Source organism: Papaver somniferum, unplaced genomic scaffold (genome assembly GCF_003573695.1).
Source record: "Papaver somniferum cultivar HN1 unplaced genomic scaffold, ASM357369v1 unplaced-scaffold_132, whole genome shotgun sequence".
Classification (NCBI taxonomy): Eukaryota; Viridiplantae; Streptophyta; class Magnoliopsida; order Ranunculales; family Papaveraceae; genus Papaver; species Papaver somniferum.
In genome coordinates this window covers 1,719,153-1,728,693 of record NW_020622381.1, presented here as the reverse complement: position 1 = coordinate 1,728,693, position 9,541 = coordinate 1,719,153, and positions in this window count along the sequence as shown.

The window sequence follows — 9,541 nt, the reverse complement described above, 5'->3', positions numbered from 1 at the left end:
ACTGGCATGTCTAATGAACCAACTTTAAAACCACACCTTAAATGGCATGACTAACCTTTGGACATGCCACAACTACCTAATGTGGCCATAGACTGGTCTATAAACACTCCCAATCAAAAATTTGAAGTTAACGTGACTTAACAGTTGAAATTTTGACACACTACTAGCCATAGCGTGGCTGAAAGCACTTATATGAACACGCCCATTGAACATGGCGTGTCTATAGAGTAGAAGTATACCCTATAGACACGCCAAAACCAAAAAGGCGTGACAGGGAAATTTATATTTGGCGTGGCTAAAGGCCATTTCTGTACTAGTGAACCAAAGGTTGGATTTCCAATTGATGATCACGAACGCACAACCTGTATTATTTCAATTATATAAAATATAATGCGGAAAAGAAATAACACAGACACCAGAAATTTTGTTAACGAGGAAACCGCAAATGCAGAAAAACCACGGGATCTAGTCCAGATTGAATACACACTGTATTAAGCCGCTACAGACACTAGCCTACTACAAGCTAACTTCGGACTGGACTATTGTTGAACCCCAATCAGTCTCCCACCGATCCAAGTACATTTGTACTCCTACGCCTCTGATCCCAGCAGGATACTACGCACTTGATTCCCTTAGCTGATCTCACCCACAACCAAGAGTTGATGTAACCAAAAATCACAGACTTGATAATAAACAGATCTGTCTCACACAGAAAATTTTATCGAAGGATAAATCTGTCTCCCACAGATAAACCCTAGATTTTGTTCCGTCTTAAGATATAAAATCAAGGTGAACAGGAACCAATTGATAATCCGGTCTTATATTCCCGAAGAATAGCCTAGATTAATCAATCACCTCTGTACAATCCTTTCTGACTACACAGGATGTTTTTCGAGGAATCACAAACAGTGAGACGAAGATGTTTGTGACTTTTTTATCTTGCCTATCGGAGAACTCTCACGATCTCAAGCCAATCAATCGATTGTACTCGTACGATAGAAGATGCAAGATCAGATCACACAACTACGATAAAGTAGTGTCGGTCTGGCTTCACAATCCCAATGAAGACTTTAAGTCGTTAACCTGGTTTTAGAGAAGAAAACCAAAGGTTAAAGGAGAATCGACTCTATCGAGCGCACTAGTATCACACAGATGTGTGGGGATTAGTTTTGCCCAATGCTAGATGTCTCCTATATATAGCCTTCAAATCAGGGTTTTGCCTTAGTTACAAAGCAATCCTTATTCACCATTAGATGAAAACCTGATTTAGATTCAAGCTAATATTTCTCAACCGTTAGATCGAAAACTTAGCTTGTCACACACACTTGGGTATATGTTTATTGGGTTCGTGATAACCATGCCCAAACGTGTACGTATATGTTGGTTCAACATAGTAACCCAAAAGGTTAACCATATGAGAATTTCATATTAACCTTGTTCTTCTTCACCATAACTAGTTCAATTGACTCAAATGAACTAGTTAGAGAGTTGTTCAATTGCTATGAGATCTTATGTAACTACACAAGACACAATTGAAAAAAAGATGATTCGATTCGATTGAATTGGCTCATGAACATTATAGCCACAGTTTGCATAAATCATTCCTTAGTAATTTAATGTTTCATGTTCAGAGCACATCTTTAGATCATAACCTCTTAAGTTCACAAACAAGTTCGCAGACTTAAGTTAATCGGTTGAGTTTTCCAAACTCAGCAGAAATTCTCGGAAAGAGAACTTCCGCCAGTTCGCGGACTGGGTTTGCGGACTTAGCACGCAAACGAGTTTTGGAAAATCCAGTAGAAATTCTCGGTCGAGAACTTCCGACAGTACGCGGACTGAGTCTGCGGACTGGGTTCTCGGACTTAGCAATCCAATTCCACAATCCTCCCGATTTCTCTTGATCAACAAAGTTCGAAAACTTCGGTTCAAGGAATACATGGTTATGTAATCTAAACTCTCATTTCAATCATTGAGACATTCTCAGAGGACGCTATGTAGCCGTTATTCACAAATCGATTCACGTCAGAGCAATTCTCAAAGTGATTAAAACTTTTCATGACTTTCGTCACTAGGTGAAGATAAACTTGATCAAAGCGAAACGCTTTACCAACACACGATTTCGAGATAAAAGATAAGCAATGAATGCTCAGCTCGAAATGTCAAGTGTGTATGATTTAGTCTATATAGCATAGACTTTTGTCTCATAAGAAGTAGGAGATAGAATAGATAGACTTTTGAATGATAGATAAGTTCAAGTCTCCACATACCTTTTTGTTGATGAAGTTCCACGGTTCCTTGTATAGATCTTCGTCGTTGTATGATGAATCGCCATGAAGTCCTTGAGCTCAACTACACTTTTTTATCCTAGTCGGAGACTTAGCTGTGTAGGATAGAAATCAAGACTCATAGTTTTGATCACTAACATTGTAGTTGCAGGAAATCCTACACTACACCCCTTACAAGATTTCATTAACATTCAACTCATTTTAGATTAAAAATCTTAATTTCATTGATCAATCTTTTAACAATCTTACAAGAAAAGATAAAGGAATCAAGAATAACCACTGCTCTAGATTTTCTCTCTCCTATTTACTTGCTTCTTACTCCGAAAAAGATCTCTCCTTTCCTTTACAATGGAACGACTATTTATAGGGAATTACATAGTGGATGACAGCTAATCTATCCTTTATTTTCGGATATGTCTTGCGACATTCTCGCAACCTTACAAATGTTAATCTCGCAAACTCTCTAATTTTCGCAGGACCATCACATTTTTCTCATGATTTTAGCTGACGTCGTTTATCATTGTCATTTCAGAAATTGTTCTGCGACACTGTTGTGTTGTGTTGTTGATAATTTCGCTGAGGAATTATTGTTGCGAGATTCTGATCCTACATCTTGCCTCTTCTCATATCTTCTCTGCGAAGTAGAGAATGATGTGAGAAATGTCGCAACTGTCCATCTCTTCATATTCTGCATTTATCACACGTATCCTTTCTTCCATTTATTTCTTGACACGTCTTCTGTAACCGCTGCTTTTCAACCGCTCACGTCTTTTCGCATTAATGGTGTTTATTTCTTCGAGTAAAAAAAATCTTCTTTATATATTCTTCTTACTCTCTTTCCATTTTATTTTTACTTTCTCTTCTCTTTTTACTTCCTCATCTCTGCAACTTTTTTTGTTCTTCCGTAAGTTCTACTACTGTAATTCTTCCTTCTTTATTTTTCTTACTTTTTATTCATTCCCATACTCTATATTCAGATATTCCTCCAAGTGTCCACAAACATGAGAAAAACTTAAAAGACGTCCAAAAACATCTTGCTGAGAAAGGTTTCACACTTTCTACCATTCCTGGTGAAAGTGCCAAGTCAATTCTTTCTATCAAACTTTTCTCTGATCAATATTGTGATGATCAATCAATCATAATTTCGCTAGGTCAAATTCTCGCAGGTCTCCCCATTCCTCTTTATGACCCATATATTCCTCTGTTCTATGAAATTCTCGCTCACTCGGGATTTTCGCGAGCTATCTTCCAATTGAGTGGGGATTGCATCCGTCTGATGCTAGAGTTCGTTAACCGTGGTGCTGGTAAAGGATCTATGTACTCCAAAGAACTTACGGATCCTAAATTCGCAGACTTGGAGATAATTGCTGAGAAATACACAGTAGCGAGTTTCTTTGAAAATTATGAATTGATCTCCATGAAGAAAGAGAATACTCGCTGGGTATTCGTTGAAAAGGAAAGATAACATTGATGAAGCTAAAATACTCATGCAAGACATTGATTGGCATTCTGGTAAGAACACAACTCCTCGCCAATCCAAAGATGATAAATGGTGTGTTTTTCCCTTGATGCTAAAGGACCTTACATTGCTGGGTCAAATGTTCTTCCTGAGAATCTCGCTACCTATCAACCTTGGGTATTCTCTTGGCCCGAGAAGGAGAAAGAGGTATGTTTCTTCCAGTTTCGCTCACTTTATTTCTTTATTTTTTATTCTTTTGTTCGCTGATTCTTGCGAATTCTACAGATCCAGAAACTGAAAGATAGCTATCACAGGACTGGGAAGGCTAGTACCTTGTTAGCTCTTCGCTCATACACAGATGAGGTAAGAAATATTCTCTTATGATTTTAAACAGTATATTGTTGCCTCTATTTCTTCTATTTCTATCTGTGTGTGAAGATTATTGCTGAAATAGAAGAGCCTGCCAATGTTGCGAAGACTGGTGATAAAGGCAAAGGTGCTCTTCGCAGGGAAAAACCAACTGCTCCTCCTTCAAAGAAGAGAAAAATCCGTTCTTCCTCTCCTTCAAATATTCCTTCTCATGAAAATCCGAGAGTGATGAGGATGATGAGGATAATGATGACCTTGCTGCAAATGAAGATTCTCCATCTGAATCTTCTATGGCTAAGCTCTCTGGCCTCTTTTCTGATTCTTTGCAAGGAATGGGAGATAGTCAATTCGCTAATACCTGCAAAGCTCTCGCTACAATTTGCGATGTTCCTTTATTGGATGGTGATAATTCTCTTCGTGGAGTTTCTAGATCAGTGACTCCCAATTTCCTGCATTCTCTTAATAGTCTGGTATGCTTTCATCCTTTTACTTCTTCTTTTATTGTAACTCAAAATCTCTTTCTATTTTAATACTTTTTATATTTTCTCGCAGGCTGGAAAAGCTTCTTTCGTGTTGCCTCAGATCTGGAGAGGAGACGCGAAATTCTTGAAAAGAAAATCTTCAATTTCATACAAAGAATGAGGAACTGGAATCTGAAATCAAATGTCTTCGCGATAAGAACAAACAACTAGAAATTGATTCTTCTTCGTATAAGAATAAAATCTCTAGTCTTTAGCAAGCTAATAATTAACTCTATGGTATGTTACTTTTCTCCTTTCCCTTCATTCATTCATCCTGTTGTTTTATCTTATTTAATTGATCCTTTTTGCAGACATTTATGGTCTTTCTGATGAAGCTACCATTCTTCGTTCATTTCCTAATGCCTTGGATAATGATACCCTTCTTGAGCGTCTTAATAAATCTTTAAATAGTTTCTCAAATGATAAAATTTCATCTCTTTCTCTGAATGAACTAAGATCCAAATTTCGCCTCTTAGAAATTGACCATAGATCTAGTTTAGGCTTAGCCAACCGATTTAAGCGTCTCCTTCTTAATTCTAAAGAGAAAATCAATGAGTTGAGAACCAAAATTAGCGGTCTCATAGATGATAAGGATCGCATCTCTGATCAAGGTGCTAAGGCTTTGGCGAAATTCCAAGAGACCCTTCTTGAAGTTCAACTTGAACGAGATGAAGCTAACCGCAAGAACATCGAGCTCTGCGAAAGAGAAAACCAATTTCGTTCTCGTTTTCTTATAAGTAATGAGGATGAATTCGCTTGGGATGCGAAAATCTTAGACGATGCCAGAAAAGATTTAGTTGTAAATGTTAGTCTCCAAGTTGAGCATACAGCCTTGATTAGAGATATGATTTCTGACAGAGAAGGTTATTAACTGTTCTTCTTCATTAATCTTTTGTTTCTTATGAATTTTCATCAAGTTATTAATTGATTGCCTTTTGCCTGCAGATTCTGAAAGTAGATATCGCGAAAGGATTGAGGAACTTGAAGATGAAAAAGAGGAACTCGCAAAGAATCTTTCTTCTCGCAAGGACAAGTATTCTAGATTAAAGAATCAAATCAAGATCACTGTTGAGAACTTTAAGAATGATGCTATGCATTTTGGCAATCAAACTATCCAAATCGTCTGTGATGACCATAGTATTCCTCATTCTGATTATCCTTGTCTCTTGGAGGAGATCCCAAAGAACATTCCCAATCTGATTATTTCTGATAGCGAAGCTGATGATGAAGAATCTGATGGTGATGAAGGTTCTGATGGAGATGAAAGTTCTGATGCAGACGAAGAAGGGAACAAGTCTGATGAAGATGATGGAGGATCAGCTAAGTAGTAGTCTTTGATTCTTTCTTTGATCTTCTGTAATATTTGTACATTTATTCCTTCTTTCTGTATATTTGCGAATTCTTTTTGATTCCCCATATTCCTTAATATATGAGTTTCTTTCATTTTGACTTGCATACATTAAAACAATTCTTCCTTGCAATACAGTTAATCAATATAATCATTAATTTTTGAATTTTTGCATAAATATATCATATGGAGACAAATAACATTTTCTAATTTCATTCATTCCCATACTTGCCTCTGTTATTAGTATCCAAATGAGAGATTTTGCAGATTTTTCTTATTTTGTGCCTCAACTTCGCAGTTGTTTATGTATAATTTCGCAATCTTATGCGAAGTGAATTTTGATTCTTTTCAAAATCTCATTCGTGTGTGGTCTTATTTTGCCTTCCTAATTAAAGGTCTTATTATGCCACCTCTTGTCATTGCGACAAAATCGCAGGACGTTCTTGCACTTTCATGCAAAAACCCATTGATCTTGCCTTAACTTTTTCTTTTGTATTATGGCCTCTTCATGAATGTTGCGACAATATGACCTGCCTAAATATTCTTGCTAAAATAAATCCCCATGACATTGCCGTCTTGCGACGAAATCGCAGGACGTCTTCGCACTTTCATGCGAAAACCCATTGATCTCGTCTTATCTTTTTCTTTTGTATTATTGCCTCTTTAGGATTGTCGCACAAATATGACAAGCCTTAATACCCTTGTGAGTAAAAAGCCTCATGACATTTGCGTCTTAAGACACTTATCAGCTCCCTAATGGAGGGTGCCGCCCTTATCTTCCCCCTGGTTGCCCCTTCAAGGAGGCGTACCTATACCATACAAGGTTGGATCCTCCCATCCGGTCTTAACAACAACCAGTTGTTTTCGCAGACTCTTATCCCTTTTACCTATAGGGTTTATGGTTACGAGACTGCATCCTAAGTGGGGTTTTCTTCGGGCCGAGTGCAGTATAAGCCAAGAATTGTCAAGAATGGCAAGGTACGCTTCAAACTCCCCTGGCACTCTTGACTCAACCGTGTACCTCGCGCCTTGATCAGATTCTGCACTCCTTGGGAGAGTCCTTATTACCTTAGTCGCCCAACCTAAGTCATATGCTTAAGCTGAGAATCCAAGGTGCCTCTCCCGGATGGGCTTTATTGACCCCAAATCTCCATGACTCAGCATCTGGTGGCGGTGTAGCCTTTCCCTGAGCCATGCAACAGGTACCCCCTTATATGACGTACTTTAGGTCTTACATTTGCCTCTTGCGAAATTGTAGTCGCGAACTAGGGTGTACGCCATAAAGGTTTTCCCCTTTCTTTTTTGTCATTGTTCTCTGATTGTCTTTTGTAGAATTCATTATCTCTGCGAGATTCTCGCACATCATCATATCGTATTTGCATTTCGCAATCTCAATTTTGTCATTCAATAAAATGTATTTTTGAGAATTTTACTTATTGCGAGAGTGTCGCAACAAATTAATCATTCATACATTTCTTATTTTTATTACCTTTGCCATTCTCTGCTTCTTTGTTATTTTCTGCTACTGCTTCCTTGGTAGTGGTATGTTCATCATTTTTTATTCTGAGCTAGCATTAGTTTCACAATATCTCTTCTTCTTTTCGTTCGATTGCATCCACCATCAATTTCTCACTTCTTTTTGTCTCTTTGATTTTTTGTCGCCAACTTGCCTTCTTGTTTTCTCTTCCTTCGCAGGATTCCACCTCAGTTTCGTAACACCTATTTCCTTCAACCCAATCTCCCTTTATGATTCCTACACCGCTGGGGTGAGGAAATTTGATGCACTGATGGAAAGTTGAAGCTACACCTAGAATCCCATGTAGCCAAGGTCGATCAATTAATGCATTGTAGGGTGATTCTACATCAACGACACAGAATAGGATTTCAGAAGATATTCCCTTCAATGGAATTCGCATAGTAACCTCCCCTTTAGGCTTGTTGGCAGTACCATTAAAACCATATATCTTATATGTTGATGGTATAAGATCGTCATCTCTTCCTCCCATAGTTTTATAAGTATGATAAAATAAGATGTTCACAGAGCTTCCAGTATCGATTAGAATCCTATTAATTGCCCATGAATCTTCAGCTTCATCATCCTCATCTTCTTTCGGTTTTGGATTAATTTCTAATTTTACTACCAATGGATTATCATGTACCTCTTCATCTTTGGGGATTTCTTCTGCGGTAAAAGAAATAATTTGTTTCTGCCATTCCTCTAGTGGCGAGATTTTTGCAATATTCATAATTTCTCTTCCATCATTATCTCTAGCGAATACTCTACTCAAAACATTGTCATGAAAATCTTCAATTGTCTTGTATGAATGTACGATAGAGTGACAGAATAGATTCTTTGCTTTTGCACCAACTTCTATGAAGAATGTTTCCTTCTTTTCATCGTGTTTACTTTGTGATGCTCTGGTGGTGGTGGAAATGGTTGAGATTGTGGGTGCCCTACCAAAAAGTGGTTTAGTTTTCCTTGATCTATCATTCTCAAAATAATTCTTTTTACATTTCTGCAATCATTTGTAGTATGTCCATGAAAATGATGATAAGAACAAAACTCATGATTTCTGTGGTTTGAAGGTGGTTTTGTTCCCATGTTCCATGGTGTTGGTATATTCTCCATAAAAATTATAGCTTCCCATATTTTCTCCACACTTGCATTTAGAGGTGGCATCTTGATTTCCTCTCATACTACCTCGTGGCCACCTTATCCTCTATTATAGTTTTGTCTTTGACCTCCATAAGTTTCTTGTGGCTGATCGAGTCTTTGAATTTTGTTATTTCCACCACGATTGTAGAAATTTCTTTCTCTTTCATACTCCTCTTGATCTCGGCTTCCCATAACCACCAGTTTCTGTTGATTGTTACCCGTCACCTTCTCTTGTTGTACTTGCGAATTGTTCGCCACTGTATTTATTAGTTTGAGTAATAAGCTTGCATTCGTTGTTTGTGAACTGGTGTTCGCAACTGGGTATGATTCCATTTCATTTTGCCTTTCCTCTAGAGCAATATATTCTTCTTGAAGTTCTCGTAATTCAGTCATTGTGATCGTATTCTTGACTCTGAAAATTTGGATGTACAATAGGTTGATTGCAATCATAGCATTGGTAAATGATAAGATAAGATATCTCTCATCCACACGGCCAGCCATTTCGCTACACATAGTCCTCCATCTTTTAGTTAGGTGCTTCAAACTTTCGCCAATCCTTTGTTTTAATCCAAACACGTCTTTAATACCAGGTCGCGAAGAATTATTACTTATATATGCCCCCAGGAATGTAGTCTGCAAATGATTGAAGGATGTTATTGTATTCTTTGGTAGACCTTCGAACCATTTTAACGCCTCCCCTGTTAAGCTGGATGCAAAATATTTGCATAATACAACATCATGATTTTCCCATTGCAACATACACCTCACGTAGGCTTTAATGTGTTGAATTGCATAAGTTGTTCCGTCAAAAATGCTGGTTAATGCGGGAAAATTGCATTTCGGAGGTATTCCTCCTAGTTGTACTTCCCTTGTAAATGGAGTTTTCGCAGCTTCTTCTATAGC